This window comes from Neomonachus schauinslandi, chromosome X, assembly GCF_002201575.2.
Source record: "Neomonachus schauinslandi chromosome X, ASM220157v2, whole genome shotgun sequence".
Classification (NCBI taxonomy): Eukaryota; Metazoa; Chordata; class Mammalia; order Carnivora; family Phocidae; genus Neomonachus; species Neomonachus schauinslandi.
In genome coordinates, this window is record NC_058419.1 from 51,812,601 (window position 1) to 51,829,154 (window position 16,554).

The following is a 16,554-nucleotide window of genomic DNA, read 5'->3' on the forward strand; positions in this document are numbered from 1 at the left end:
ATCCTAACTGCACCACTTGGACAAGTTTCTTAATCTCTCTGGACTTCTTTCCCTAACTGATAATTATAAGGTGAACTATGTAAATTATTATCCAAATTGAGGCATGTTTGAGAATGAAAGAGGTTCTAAAAATAAAGTTAAATAATATTTGGAAATATTTATTTATTGACCAGCAAATTGGTTTTATTTTATTAACAAACCTGTAAAATAGTTTTATACAAAAACTTTCCAAAAATAAAATCTTTCTAAAAGTTAAAACAACACATATTTGTGTACATTAAAGCAAATTACAAAAAATATGTTTTATACTGATTACCTGAGCTGCTTCTGTAATCAAGATATAAAAGATTTACACTACTTTAGAAGATTTCCAATTAATCCTCTCCTTGTTCCCCTGGGCCCAGGCAAACCTTGATCTGCTTTCTATGACTACAAAATAATTTTGACTACTTTAAAATTTCATATAAATAGAATCATACTGCATGTACTTCTTTGGGTTTTTGTTTTTTATATTAGTCCATGTTTGTGCCCTTTTTTTCTAGGTAGTATTTCAATTTATGTACGGATCATAATTTATCTTCAGTGTTGTTTCATTGAGGTTTCAGTGGGAAGTGAAAGTAGACCCTTGTGTCCAATCTGTACCAGCCTTATTTAAAAGAAATATCCTTCTTTTCCTGGTTTGCTGAGATTTCTTTTTACTGTTTTATTCCTGCATGGTTGCTAATTTGATTAGATCCCTTTTTTTCCTGGCTCTTTGGAGGTAATCATTCTTTTATTTCTTCCCTTTTTCTGTTAAAACAGTGAATTACATTATAGATTTCCTAATGTTAAAAACCTTACATCCTTGAGATAAACACAACTTCATTGTATTCTATTGTTCTTTTTATCTATTGCTGGATTTAGTTTGCTACTGTTTCATTTACATTATTTGCATTTATTTTCTTTTTTTTTCAATATACCAATTTTGTTTATTTTTTTTTTCTAAATTTGATTTTCCTAATAATAAATGAATAGATTCACACTGTGGAAAATTGGGGGAAAAGAAACAGGAAAAAAAATAACAGTGATCGTAATCACTGTCACTTACTGAAAACTTTCTCTGTGCATTGGGCTTCACATATATTACCTCATCTAATCCTCACCACAACCCTGCAAGGTACGGTAATATAATCATTATCATTTTTAAAAATTATTATTATGTTCAATTAGCCAACATATAGTACATCATTAGTTATTGATGTAGTGTTCAGTGATTCATTAGTTGCATATAACACCCAGTGCTCATCACCACACATGCCCTCCTTAATACCCATCACCCTGTTACTCCATCCCCCCACCCTCCTCTCTTCTGTAACCCTCAGTTTCTTTCCTGGAGTCCAGAGTCTCTCATGGTCTGTCTCCTTCTCTGATTTCTCCCCATTCAGTTTTCCCTCCCTTCCCCTGTGGTCCTCCACACTATTCCTTTTGTTCCATATATGAGTGAAACCACATGATAATTGTCTTTCTCTGCTTGAATTACTTCACTTATCATAATCCACTCCAGTTCCATCCATGTCAATGCAAATGGTGGGTATACATCCTTTCTGATGGCTCAGTAATATTCCATTGAATATATCAACCACATCTTCTTCATCCATTCATCTGTTGAAGGACATCTCAGCTCCTTCCACAGTTTGGCTATTGTGGACATTGCTGCTATGAACATTGGGGTGCATGTGCCCCTTCTTTTCACTTTTCACTACGTCTGTATCTTTGGAGTAAATACCTAGTAGTGCAATTGCTGGGTTGTAGGGTAACGCTATTTTTAACATCTTGAGGAACCTCCATACGGTTTTCCAGAGTGTCTGTACCAGCTTGCATTCCCACCAATAGTGTAAGAGGGTTCCCCTTTCTGCACAGCATCGCCAACACTTGTTCCCTGTCTTGTTAATTTTTGCCATTCTAACTGGTCAAAGGTGGTATCTCATGGTGGTTTTGATTTGTATTTCCCTAATGGCTAGTGATGTTGAACATTTTTTCATGTGTCTCTTAGCCATTTGTATGTCTTCTTTAGATAAGTGTCTGTTCATGTCTTCTGCTCATTTCTTGACTGGATTATTTGTTTTTTGGGTGTTGAGTTTGAGAAGTTCTTTATAGATCTTAGATACCAGCCTTTTATCTGAAATGTCATTTGCAAACATATTCTCCCATTCCATGGGTTGTCTCTTAGTTTTCTTTGCTGTGCAGAAGTTTTTCATCTTGATGAAATCCCAAAAGTTCATTTTAGCTTTTGTTTCCCTTGCTGTTAGAGACATGTTTTGAAAGAAGTTGCTGTGGACAATGTCAAAGAGGTCACTGCCTATGTTCTCCTCTAGGATTTTGATGGATTCCTGTCTCACATTGAGGTCTTTCATCCACTTTGAGTTTATCTTTTTTTATGGTATAAGAGAATGGTCGAGTTTCATTGTTCTGCATGTGGCTGTCCAATTTTCCCAGCACCATTTATTGAAGAGACTGTCTTTTTTCCATTGGAAATTCTTTCCTGATTTCGAAAATTCATTGACCATAGAGTTGAGGGTCCATTTCTGGGGTCTCTATTCTGTTCCATTGATCTATGTGTCAGTTTTTGTGCCAATACCATGCTGTCTTGATGATCACAGCTTTGTAATATAGCTTGAAGACAGACATTATGATACCCCCAGCTTTGGTTTTCTTTTTAACATTCCTCTGGTGATTTTGGGTCTTTTTGGGTTCCATAAAAATTTTAGGATTATTTGTTCCAGCTCTGTGAAAAATGTCAATGGTATTTTGATAGGGATTTCACTGAAAATGTAGATTGCTCTAGGCAGCATAGACATTTTCAGAATTCTTCCAATCCATGAACATGGAATGTTTTTCCATCTTTTTGTGTCTTCCTCAATTTCTTTCATAAGTGTTCTGTAATTTCAAGAGTATAGATCCTTTACCTCTTCAGTTAGGTTTATTCCTAGGTATCTAATGGTTTTTGGTGCTATTGTAAATGGAACTGATTCCTTAAGTTCTCTTTCTACAGTTACATTGTTAGTATATAGAAATGCAACTGATTTCTGTGCCTTGATTTCATATCCTGCCCTGTTGCTGAATTGCTGTATGAGTTCTAGTAATTTGGGGGAGGGAGTCTTTTGGGTTTTCCACATAAAGTATCATGTCATCTGCAAAGAGAGAGAGTTTGACTTCTTGGCCAATTTGGATGAATTTTATTTCTTTTTGTTGTCTGATTGCTAAGGCTAGGACTTCTAGTACTATGTTTAACAATAATGGTGAGAGTGGGCATCACTGTCATATTCCTGACATTAAGGGAAAAAGCTCTGTTTTTCCCCATTGAGAATGATATTCGCTATGGGCTTTTCATAGATGGCTTTTATGATATTGTTCCCTCTATCCCTATATTTTGAAGAGTTTTAATCAGGAAAGGATGCTATATTTGGTTAAATGCTTTTTCTCTATCGATTGAGAGGATCATATAATTCTTGTCTCTTCTTTTGTTAATGTGCTCTATCACGTTGATTGATTTGCGAATGTTGACCCACCCTTGCATCCCAGGAATAAATCCCACCTGGTCATGGTGAATAATCATTTTAATGTACTGTTGGATCCTATTGGCTCGGACCTGTTGAGTATTTTGGCATCTGTGTTCATCAGGGATATTGGTCTGTAATTCTCCTTTCTGATGGGGTCTTTGTCTGGTTTTGGGATCAGGGTAATTCTGGCCTCATAGAACAAGTTTGGAAAATTTCCTTCCATTTTTATTTTTTTGAACAGCTTCAGCAGAATAGGTATGATTTCTTCTTTAAATGTTTGGTAGAAATCCCCTGGGAAGCCATCTGGCCCTGGACTCTAGTTTTTTTGGAGGTTTCTGATTATTGTTTCAATTTCCTTGGTGGTTATTGGATGGTTCAGATGGTCTATTTCTTCCTGTTTCAGCCTTGGTAGTTTCTAAGTATCCAGGAATGCATCCATTTCTTCCAGGTTGCCTAGTTTGGTGACATATAGATGCTGATAGTAATTTCTAATAATTTTCTCTATTTCCTTGGTATTAGTCATGATTTCCCCTCTTTCATTCATGCTTTTATTAATTTGGTCCTTTCTTTTTTCTTGTGTATAAGTCTGGCCAGAGGTTTATCGATCTTATCAATTCTTCCAGAGAACCAGCTTCTAGTTTTGTTGATCTGTTCTACTATTTTTCTAGTTTCCATTTAATTGATTTCTGCTCTAATCTTTATTATTTCTCTTCTTTTGCTTGTTTTAGACTTTATTTGCTGTTCTTTCTCCATGTCCTTTAGATGTAAGTTTTGCTTGTGCATTTGGGATTTTTCTAATTTTTTAAAAGAGGCTTGGATGCCTATACACTTCCCTCTAAGTGTTGGGGTTAATATAAAGCATGAAATTAGCCATAATACCTGGCTTGGTAAATGTAACACAGAGGTCACTGGGGGAAGGGAGGGTTTCAAAGAAGGGCATAGGCCTTTGGATTGCTGAGGCCTGCAAGGCCTGCGTGACCACTCCACCATTGGAATGCCATGGGGAGTTGCTTTCCCAAAGCTCTCTTAGCCCAAATGGCCACCCTGTGATCTAAGAGTTATGTGCATTGTCCCTTAAGCTTTGTTTAGTAGAACACGCAGATTAGCATATCTTATCTTTCCCGTAAATCCTCTCAGTTTCAGTAAGACCCCTTTTCACACATCACATCCTTGAGAAACAGTGATAAGGATATTCTGAAGGACCAATAAAAGCAGGAGCAAAGAAGAGCAAAGGGTGTTCATCTCTGAGCATTGACCCCCTTGCCTTCTCTCTTTCACGGCAAAGTTTGGAGTAATCTTTCATCCATTGGTACAGGGATTGTTGGCCATTCCTGGCATCTAAGGACTGCCTTTGCAGTATCCCATAGGTTTTGAACCGATATGTTTTCATTTTCATTGGTTTACATGAATTGTTTAAGTTCTTCTTTAATTTTCTGGTTGACCCATTCATTCTTTAGCAGAATGCTGTTTAACCTCCAAATGTTTGTGTTCCTTCCAAATTTTTCCTTGTGGTTGAGTTCCAGTTTCAAAGCATTGTGGTCTGAAAATATGCAGGGAATAATCTCAGTCTTTTGGTATCAATTGAGACGTGATTTGTGACCCAGTATGTGGTCTATTCTGGAGAATGTTCCATGTGCATTTGAGAAGAATGAGTATTCTGTTGTTTTAGGATGGAATGTTCTGTATATATCTATGAAGTCCATCTGGTCCAATGTGTCATTCAAAGCTCTTGTTTCTTTGTTGATCTTCTGATTAGATGATCTGTCTATTGCTGTGAGTGTAATGTTGAAGTTTCCTACTATTAATGTATAATTATCAGCATGCTTCTTTATTTTGGTTATTAGTTGGTTTGTGTAATTGGATGCTCCCATGTTGGGGGCATAGATATTTACAATTGTTAGATATTCTTGTTGGATAGACCCTTTAAATATGATTTGGTGTCCCTCTACATCTATTACCACAATCTTTGGCTTAAAATCCAATTTGTCTGATATGAACATTGCTAACCCAGCTTTCTTTTGAGGTCCATTGGTGTGGTAAATGGCTCTCCATCCCCTCACTTTCAATCTGGATTTGTCTTTATGTGTAAAATGATTCTCTTGTAGACAGCATATGGATGGGTCCTGCTTTTTTATCCCATCTGAAACCCTGTGTCTTTTGATGGGCTCATTCAGCTCGTTCACATTGACAGTAACTATTGAAAGATATGAATTTAGTGTCATTGTATTGCCTGTAATGTCCCTGTTTCTGTAAATTTTCCCTGTTTTTTTCTGGTCTATGTGACTCTTGGGGTCTCTCTTCGCTTACAGAATCCCTCTTAATATTTCTTGGGCGGCTGGCTTGGTGGTTGCATATTCTTCAGTTTCTGCCTGTCTTGAAAGCTCTTTATCTCTTCATTCATTCTGAATGATAGCCTTGCTGGATAAAGTATTCTTGGCTGCATGTTCTTTTCATTTAGTACCCTGAGTATGTCTTGCCAGCTTTTTCTGGCCTGCCAGGTTTCTGTGGACAGGTCTGATGTTATTCTGATGTTCCTCCCTCCATATGTAAGGAACCTCCTCTCCCTGGCTACTCTCAGGATAGTTTCTTTGGCTGTAAAATTTGCAAGCTTCACTATTATATGTTGGGGTGTTGATCTATTTTTATTGATTTTGGGAAGAGTCTTCTCTGCCTCTTGGACTAGAATGCTTGTTTCCTTCCCCAGATTAGGGAAGTTCTCAGCTATGATTTGCTCAACAATACCTTCTAGTCCTCTATCTCTCTCCACCCCCTTGGGGATCCCAATAATTCTGACACTGAAATGTTTCATGGTGTCATTTATCTCTCTAAGTCTATTTTCATGGGCTATTAGCTGCTCATTCCTATCTTCCTCAGCTTCCTTCATTTTTATCAGCTTATCTCTAGATCACTAATTCGTTCTTCTGCCTCATTTACCCTGGGTATTGGAGTATCCAGTTTATACTGCATCTCATTCATAGCATTTTTAAGTTCGGCCTGATTAGATCTCATTTCTGCCCTTAGAGATTCTATATTGTCACTGATGCTTTCTTCAAGCCTCACTAGTGACTTCAGGATTGCTATCCTGAATTCTATCTCTGACATCTTGCTTATATCCATATGCATTAGTTCTGTGGCAGAGGACATTGTCTCTGGTTCTTTTCTTTGTTGAGAGTTCCTCCTCCTAGTCATTCTGTTGAGGGATGGTTGAGTGAATGAAGAGAGTCCAAAATATCAACCACGACCCAAACAAAATGCACCCTAGAAAAAATCCGAAGTGTTCAAAAGCTACCACAGATATGCAACCAAAGCCAAGATGATCCAAAAGAATAAGAAAAAAGGAGGGGTGGGGAGAGAGATTATAATCTCTCAGGATGGACAAAACAGGGTGATCTGTCTGTTCCCAATTAATTTTGGTCTGTGTGTTAGAAGACACTATATCCCAAAATTGCAAAGAAATCAGAACTTTATGTATATAATTATTTACATATATATATATATAATCAAGATAAAAATGAATAGAGTGAAAAACGCACTAGTATGGGGTATAAATCTATAAAATGTAGATGTGAAAAAAATAAAAGTTAAAAAGCGACTTAAAAACATAAGTTAGGAAATAAGAATATATTAAAAACAGGAAGAGGGTAAAAAAAAGAAAGAAAGAAAGAATAAGAAAAGAAATAAAAAAGAAATGTAACATTTTAGCCTGAAGTATAAAGGAGTCGTGTAGGAACACCTGGAGCTCCCTCTGTTATTTTCCCCTGGTGCTAGAGTTGTATAGTCCTGTGTGAATTAAGCTTATCATTCACCTGTTCTTCCAGTCTGTCTTCTATGGGAGGGGCCTGCTGCTTGGCTTCTCAGGCGTCTTTGCCTGGGTGGAGTTGCCCCACCCCTTGTTGGGGTGATGGACTTAATATGAGCTGGTCATCTGTCTGTGTGGCTTTTGTTCCCTGGCCTCTTTCTGCTTCTCTTTAGAGGGTCAGAGTAAATATGGCCATGAGGGAATCTCTGGCCCAGAACTGCAAGGTTGTTCCATAAATCCTCCAGGTCAAACCATCTCCACTTCTATGTGTACCAAACTCCCCAGACTCAAGCTATTCATGCCTATTACACCTGTCCCAGGGGAGTTCTGGGGACCCGTGAGCATCTCTGTGCTTTGTGACTTTGCAATTGCTAGTGGCTGTGAGTGAGCACCCTCTTTGCAGCTCTCAGATCGAACGAGGTGCTGTCCCAGTGTCCTTTTGTGGGCCACACCGCACTGAGAGCTGTTACTCTATCATGGGTGCAAGCCATTTTATATCTCCCCTAGGATGTTAAACAGCTTGCACCTTTCCAGTGGCCAGCTTATGGACGCTCCCTCCACTCGCCGTTTATTTTCCAATATTTCCCCTGAAGATTCAAGGTTCCGCACCACCTACCTTGCAAAAAGTAGTCATTTTTCTGCTTGTAGAGATTCAGATAAATCTTACATCTCAGGTTGAATTTGTGTGTTCAGAATGTTTTGATAAATATCGAGCTAAATTTGAGGGACCAGATGAAATCAGGTCCCCTACTCTGCTGCCCTCTTGCCCTCGTCCCTCCATTATCTGCATTTATTTTCTAATTGAGATTGACTCATAATTTTATGTTCTCATCCCCTTTTCTTGGCCTAGTTTTTGTATCAAGGTTATATCAACCTTATAAATTAAGTTTGGGAGTGATTTCTCTATTTTTCTTTCTTGAGATATGTTCTGTAAGATTGATGTATCTCTTCCTTATTTATTAGGGGAAAGTTCTATATTAGTTTTCTTTTGTTGTGGTAAATAATTACCCCAAAATTTAGCAGCTTAAGACGGAACCCCCTTATCATCCTTAGTTCCATAGGTCAGAAGTCAGGTGGGCATTGTTGGTTTCTCTGCTTGAAGTCTCACAGACCAAAATTAAGATGTCAAAATGGCTGCATTCCCTTCTAAGCTTTCTAGGGTAGAGTCTATTTTGAGGTTCATCAGTCCATAGTCTAAATTCAGTTCCATGCAGCTATAGGTTTCTCAGGTTCCTGTTTCCTTAAATAAGCTGATTAACAACCTTAATTCCATCAATAAAGTCTCTTTTGACTTGTAATATGACATGTTCACTGGCATAACCCCTGAGGCAAAGATCACAGGGACCTAAAATTTTGCCTACCAAAAGTTCATCTGTAGAAGCATCTGTGCCTGGTCTTTTCTCTGTGTAAAATATTTTAGCTGCTAATCTTTACAAATACAATTTTAAGATTTTCTATTTCTTCTTGACAATTTATAAAGTTTAATTCTTACAGTAATTTATACATTTTAATGCAAGTTTTCAATTTTTTGTGTAATTTTTTATAAGATTTTCTTATCTTTTCAATCTTTGCAGTAACTGCAATCATATACCCTTTTTTGGTGGAAATAAATTCAAATATACTTTTAATGGTAGGAAATATAAATATTCACACAATGGAACACTGCATAGAAATCAGAACAAATTGATCAGATCTGTATGTATCAACACAAACCTCATAAACAATTGTACTTCCTGCATAAAATAAGTTTCAAAAGGATATACATAGCTTGGGACCACTTTTTAAATTGTAAAATGACACAAAACAATGTTATATATTGTTTATGGATACAAATATATGTAGCCAAATTAGAGTGGAGGAATAGACACCAATTAAAAAAAATAAACAAACAAAAATCAATAAAATTTAAACAAAACTCTTTCCAGCTGATGCAGAGATGCTGCAAGGTGAAGAGAATCCTAGAATCTCTCAGACCTTCAGAATAGTCAGCTTCCAAACTGTGAAGCCACCTGCCAGGATGCCTAGTCTGACTGAAATTCTCTGAATTTCTGTAACTCCTTCTCATAGACTAACAAAATACTTCATTATATTCATTTATTTAAAACAGGCAGATCATGATACTTCTCAGCTCATCTATCAATAGTTCCTCATACTACTGACAAAAATAGCTGAATCCTGCAAATGGCCTGCAAAGCTCTCTCTACTTGATATTCCGTATAGTAGCCAGTCTCCAAGATGGCCTCCAATGGATCCCCACCTCCTGGTATTTGAACTTTTGTGCAATCCCTTTCCACTCTTAAGATTGGTCTGTGTGCTTGATAGAAAAAAGCAGAAGTAATAGCATATTACTTCTGAGATTAAGTTATAGACACTGGAGCTTCCATCTTGGTTGTTTTCTCTTTCTGGCTTGGATGACTCACTTTGGATAAAACCAGCTGCTATGTCATGAGCAGCCCCATGCAGAGTGCGCCTGGCAAGGAATTATATTCTCCTACCAACAGCTCTGTGAGTGAACTTGGAAGTTGATTCTCCAGCTCCAGTCAAACCTGAAGGAAAGTATTTCTTTTTTCTTTCCTTTTTAGAAATTTTAATTCCAGTGTAGTTAACACACAATATTATATTAATTTCAGTTGTACAATTAGAGTGATTCAACAATTCCATATATAACTCAGTGCTCATCAAGATAAGTGTACTCTTAATCTCTTTCACCTATTTCACCCATTTCCCACCCACCTCCTCTCTGGTAACCATCTGTTTGATTTCTATAGTTAAAAGTCTATTTTGTGCATTTGTTTTCTTTCTTAAATTCCACATATGAGTGAAATCATATGGTATTTGTCTTTCTCTGACTGACTTACTTCACTTAGCATAATATTCTCTAGCTCTATCCATGTCATTGCAAATGGCAAGATTTCTTTCTTTTTTATGTATATATACATACCACATCTTCTTTATCCATTCATCAGTTGATGGACATTTGGGCTCTGTCCATAATTTGATTCGCCTATTGTAAATAATGCTGTGATAAACATAAGGGTGCATATATCTTTTTGAATTAGTGTTTCCATATTCTTTGGGTAAATATCCAGTAGTGTGATTATTGGATCATATGGTAGTTCTATTTTTAATTTCTTGAGGAACCCCATACTGTCTTCCACAGTGACTGCACTAATTTGCATTCCCACCAACAGTGCATGAGGGTTTCTTTTTCTCTACATCCTCACCCAAACTGTTCCTTGTATGTTTAATTTTATCCATTCTGATAGGAGTGAGGGGATAACTCATTGTGGTTTTGGTTTGCATCTCCCTGATGATGAGTGATGTTGAACATCTTTTCACATCTGTTGACCATCCACATGTCTTCACTGGAAAAGTGTCATGTCTACTGCTACTTTTTAACTGGATTATTTATTTTTTGGATTTTTTTGTTTTATAAAATCCTTTCCCCCTCTTTTTTTGCCAATGGAGAAAATTTTCCTTTACTTAACATCATATAGATAAGCATGTTGGTAAAAATAAAAATAAAAATTTAAATATTTCAGTAAAATTTTTAAAAGCAAAGGACCAATGCTTTTTCTTTCTTTCATTTATTTATTTAGTTAGTTTCAAGTTTTTATTTGAATTTTAGTTAACATACAGTGTAATATTAGTTTCAGGTGTAGAATCTAGTGATTCATTACTTACATAAAATACCCAGTGCACATCATAACAAGTGCCCTCCTTAATGCCCATCACCCATTTAACCCATGCCCCTGCCCCTCTCCCCTCCAGCAACCCTCAGTTTGTTCTCTATAGTTAGCAGTCTGTTTTATGGTTTGCCTCTCTTTTTTTCCCCTATGTTCATTTGTTTTGTTTCTTAACTTCCACATATGAGTGAAATCATATGGCTTTTATTTTTCTCTGCTTGACTTATTTCTCTTAGCATAATACTCTCTAACTCTATCCATGTCACTGCAAATTGCAAGATTTCATTATTTTTTATGGCTGAGGAATATTCCATTGTATACATATACCACCTTTTTTACCCACTCATCAGTCAATGGACATCTGGACTCTTTCCATAATTTTAGCTGTAGTTAATAATGCTGCCATAAACATCAGAGGCATGAATCACTTTGAATTAGCATTTTTGCATCCTCTGGGTAAATACTTAGTAGTGCAATTGCTTGTCATAGAGTAGTTCTATTTTTAAATATTTTAGTAACCTTCATACTATTTTCCAGAGTAGCTGCACCAGGTTGCATTCACACCAAGAGTGTAACAGGGTTCCCCTTTCTCCACATCCTAACCAACACCTGTTGTTTCCTGTGTTGTTAATTTTAGCCATTCTAACTGGTGTGAGGCGTTATCTCATTGTGATTTTGATTTGTATTTCCCTGATGCAGAGTGATGCTGAGCATTTTTTCATGTGTCTGTTGGACATTTGTATGTCTTCTTTGGAAAAATGTCTATTCATGTCTTCTGCCTATTTTTTAACCAGGTTATGTTTTCTGAGTGTTGATTTTGATAAGTTTTTTATAGGTTTTTGATACTAACTCTTTATCAGATATGTCATTTGTAAATATTTTCTCCCATTCTGAAGGTTGCCTTTTAGTTTTGTTGATTATTTAATTCATTGTGTAGAAACTGTTCGTCTTGATGACTTCCCAATAGTTCATTTTTGCTTTTGTTTTCTTTGTCTCCAGAGACAGATCTAGTAAGAACATGCTGACGTCAAAGAGGTTGGCCTTGGGGCCCATGCTGCCCTCAGCCCACGAGGGTTAGGGCCCCAGTGTCCCCTGAGATTGCCTTGCCAACAGCCCTCTCCCCTTCCACCAGCCAGAGAAAAGCTGGGTGGTGCCAGCAGGGCTTGATTGGCTGTCAGCCCCCTGTCCAGGCCCTGTGGTTCCATACAAATTTTAGGATTGGTGGTTCTAGCTCTTTGAAAAACACTGGTGGTATTTTTTTTTTAAGATTTTATTTATTTATTTGAGAGAGAGAGGATGAGAGACAGAGAGCACGAGAGGGAGGAGGGTCAGAGGGAGAAGCAGACTCCCTGCCGAGCAGGGAGCCCGATGCGGGACACGATCCGGGGACTCCAGGATCATGACCTGAGCAGAAGGCAGTTGCTTAACCAACTGAGCCACCCAGGCGCCCACGCTGGTGGTATTTTGATAGGGGTTGCATTAAATGTGTAGATTGCTTTGGGTGGAATAGACATTTTAACAATATTTATTCTTCCAATTTATTCTTTCAATATTATTTATCCATGAACATGGAATTTCTTACCATTTCTTTGTGCCTTCTTCAATTTATTTCAGCAGCATTTTATAGTTTCCAGAAATCAGAACTTTTACCTCTTTGGTTAGGTTCATTCATAGGTAGCTTAAGGTTTTTTTGTGTGTGTGTGCAATTGTAAATGAGATCAATTATTTCTCTTTTTGCTGCTTCATTATTCATGTACAGAAATGCAATAGATTTCTGTACATTGATTTTGTATTCTGCTACTTTACTGAATTCATGTATCAGTTCTATGAATTTCTTGGTGGAGTCTTTTGGTTTTCTACATAGAGTATCATGACATCTCCAAATAGTGAAAGTTTGACTTCTTCCTTGCTCATTTGAATGCCTTTTATTTCTACTTGTCTGACTGAAGTGGCTAGGACTTCCAGTACTATGTGAAATAACACTGGTGAGACTGGATATCCCCATCTTGTTCCTGACCCTAGGGGAAAGGCTCTCAGTTTCTCCCCATTGAAGATGACATTAGCTGTGTTTTTTTTTCATATATAGCCTTTATGATGTTGAGATATGTTCCCTCTATCCCTACTTTCTTGAGGGTTTTTATCAAGAATGGGCTCTGTACTTTGTCAAATGCTTTTTTCTGCATCTATTGACAGGATCCTATGATTCTTATCCTTTCTTTTATTAATGTTGTGTATTATGATGATGGACTTGAGAATATTGAACCATCCTTGCAATGCAGGAATTAATCCCTCTTGATCTTGGTGAATGATTCTCTTAATGTATTGTTGGATTTGATTTGCTAGTATCTTGTTGAGAATTTTTTGCATCCATATTCATCAGGGGTATTGGCCTATAGTTCTTTTTAGTGGAGTCTTTGGTTTTGGAATCAAGGTAATGCTGTCCTCATAGAATGAGTTTTGAAGTTTTCCTATCATTCTTGTTTTTTGGAATAGTGTGAGAAGAATAGGTATTAACTTTTCTTTAAGTGTTTGGTAGATTTCCCCTGGGAAGCCATTTGACCCTGAACTTTTGTTTGTTGGGAGATTTTTGATTAGTTATTCCATTTGTTTGGAATGGGTGGTTATCAGTCTGTTCAAGTTTTCTTTTTCTTCTGTTTCAGTTTTGATCATTTATGTTTTTAGGAATTTGTCAATTTCTTCCATATTGCCCAATTTGTTGGCATGTAATTTTTCATAATATTATCTTATAATTGTTTGTATGTTTGTGGTGTTGGTTATGATTTCCCTTCTCTCATTCTTCATTGTATTTATTTGGTTCCATTCTCTTCTTTTTGATAAGTCTGGCTGGGGTTTACCAATTTTCTAATGTTTTGAAAGAACCAGCTCCTGATTTCATTGATCTGTTTTACTGTTTTCTTGTTTGTTTGTTTGTTTCTGTATCATTTATTTCTGCTCCAGCCTTTATTATTTCTTTCCTTCTGCTGACTTTAGACTTTGCTGTTCTTTTTTTTTTTTTTTTTACCTCCTTTAGGTGTATGGTTAGGTTGCTTATTTGAGATATTTCTTGCTTCTTGAGGTAGGCCTGTATTGCTATATATTTCCCTATTGGGACATCTTTTGCTGCATCCCAAAGGTTTTAGACCATTGTGTGTTCATTTACATTTGTTTCCACATATTTTTTTTAAATTTCTTCTTTGACCCATTCATTCTTTAGTAGTATGTACTTTTACCTCTATGTATTTGTGGTCTTTCCATATTTGTGTTCTTGTGGTTGACTTCAAGTTTCATAGTGTTGTGATCAGAAAATATGCATGGTGTGATGTCAATCTTTTTGTACTTGTTGAGGCCTGATTTGTGACCTAGTATGTGCTCTATTCTGGAGAATGTCTCATGTGCACTTGAAAAGAATGTCTATTTTGCTGCTTTAGGATGAAATATTTTGCATATATCTGTAAAGTCCATCTGGTCCAATGTATCATTCAGAGCTATTGTTACCTTATTGATTTTCTGCTTAGATGATCTGTCCATTGATGTAAGTGGGGTGTTAAAGTCACCTGCTATTATTGTATTATTATCAATGAGTTCCTTTATGTTTGTTATTAATAGTTCTATGTATTTTTATGCTCCAAAGTTGGCACCATACATATTTACAATTATTAGATCTTCCTGTTGGATAGTCCCCTTTATTATGATAAAATGCCCATCTACATCTCTTGTTATAGTCTTTGGTTTAAATCTAGTTTTTCTGACATAAGTATTGCTATTCTGGCTTTCTTTTGACCCCAATTTGTATGGTAAATATTTCTCTATCTGCTCACTTTCAATCTACAGGTTTCTTTACATCTAAAAAGAGTCTCTTGTAAGCAGCACATAGATGGGTCTTGTTTTTTGATCATTCTGACACCTTATGTCTTTTGATTGGAGCACTTAGTCCATTAAATTTAGAGTAATTATTGACACATAAGAATTTAGTGCCTTTCTAGTTTTTGTCACTTTTGGTCTTTCTTTTCCATTCAAAGAATCCCCTTGAATATTTCTTGCAGGGCTGGTTTAGTGGTCACAAACTCCTTTAGTGTTTGTTTGGGAAACTTTTAATGTCTCCTTCTATTTGAATGATAGCCTTGCTGGATAGAGTATTCTTGGCTACAGATTTTTCCCATTCAGCACACTGAATACATCTTACCACTTTCTTCTTGCCTGCCAAGTTTCTGTGGAGAGATCTCTACCTAACCTTATTTGTCTTCCCTTGTAAATTAGGGACTTCTTTTGTCTTGCTGCTTTTAGAATTTTTTCCTTATCACTATATTTTCAAGTTTCACTAGAATATGTCTTGCTGTTGACCTGCTTTTGTAGATTTTGATGGGAGTTCTCTCAGCCTCCTCGATTTGGATGTCTGTTTCTCCCCCAAGATTTGGGAAGTTTTCAGCTATAGTTTCCTCAGATAAGCCTCTGCCTATCTTTCCCTCTCTTCTTCTTCTGGAACTCCTATGATACAAATGTATTACACTTCATGGGTCCACTGAGTTCCTTAAGTCTACATTCATGATCCAATACTTTTCTTTCCCTCTTTTGATCAGCTTCATTATTTTTCATAATCTTATCTACTATATCATTTATTTGTAATTCTGCTTCTTCCATCCATATAGTCATTATATCCAGTCAGTTTCTAATCTTGATTATTGCCTTTTTCATTTCGGCCTGACTAGTTTTTAGGTTTTATATCTCTGTGTAAGGGACTCCTTGGTGTCTTCTATGCTTTTCTCAAGCCCAGCTAGTATCTTTATGGTTGTTGCTTTAAATTCTGGATCAATCATATTACTTATATCTGTTTTGTTTAGATCCTTGGTCATGACCATTTCTTGGTGTGTTTTTGGGATAAATTCCTCCATCTTGGCATTTTATATAGACGTTGGTCTTCTTGTCTGTGTTAGGAAAGCCTGTTATGTTTCCTGCACCTGAGAATAACACCTTTATGAAGAAGAGGTCATATAATATCCAGGGCCTGGTGCTTTAGGAAGTATCTCTGATGTTTGCTGCACATACTCTGCTGTTGTGTTATGGTTGCTCTTTCCCTCAGGCCAGTCCTCTGTAGACTTTCTCCTTGCCTGCAGTGGGGAGTGTTTGGACCTTGGGCAGAATGTGGTGAGTTTTAACTAGGTATGCTCTGGTCTGCTTGTTAAGAGAGACCTAATGCTATTTCCACTAGAGCTGAAGCTTTGCAGAACTCTGTGGTCAGTAGATTTGGTATGTGTGAGGGTTTGTTCTGGTATTCTGGTGGCGGGGCCTACTGTGCTGGTTCTCAGGCATACAAGCATGATGTAGTGGGGTGGGGCTTGGTTTAAGCAGTTTAGGCCACCAGTGTTGGTGCTATGCTGTTTACTGAAGTTAGTTTATGCTGAAGGGTGTCATTTCCCTAGTCCTTGGAGAAGGGTGTTTGTGCTTCCCCCTGTCCAGGAAGCCCTCCCAGAAGAGAACAATCTCCCCTCATATGTCCCAGGTGTCCTTGAGATCGATGATTTCACCCTGTCTG